Source organism: Psammomys obesus, unplaced genomic scaffold (assembly GCF_907164565.1).
Source record: "Psammomys obesus unplaced genomic scaffold, mPsaObe1.curated_primary_1811, whole genome shotgun sequence".
Taxonomy (NCBI): domain Eukaryota; kingdom Metazoa; phylum Chordata; class Mammalia; order Rodentia; family Muridae; genus Psammomys; species Psammomys obesus.
In genome coordinates this window covers 13,733,200-13,733,545 of record NW_026585742.1, presented here as the reverse complement: position 1 = coordinate 13,733,545, position 346 = coordinate 13,733,200, and positions in this window count along the sequence as shown.

The following is a 346-nucleotide window of genomic DNA, read 5'->3' as shown; positions in this document are numbered from 1 at the left end:
GATTAAGATTAGTTTATGGTTTTAGAGCAGTGGTTCTCAACCTTCCTAACACTGTGACCCTTTAATACAGTTTCTCATGTTATGGTGACTCCCAACCATAAATTTGTACATAACTGTATTTTTGCTGCTGTTATGAATTTTAATATAAATATGTGATATGCAGGATGATCTTAGTCAATGCCCATGAAAGGGTTGACTGGCCCTAAAGTTGTGACCCATAGGTTGAGAACCAGTATTTTAGAGGTGTTTTTTTTTTCTTTCTCATCTTTCTTTCTTTCTTTCTTTCTTTCTTTCTTTCTTTCTTTCTTTCTTTCTTTCTTTCTTTCTTTCTTTCTTTCTTTCTTTC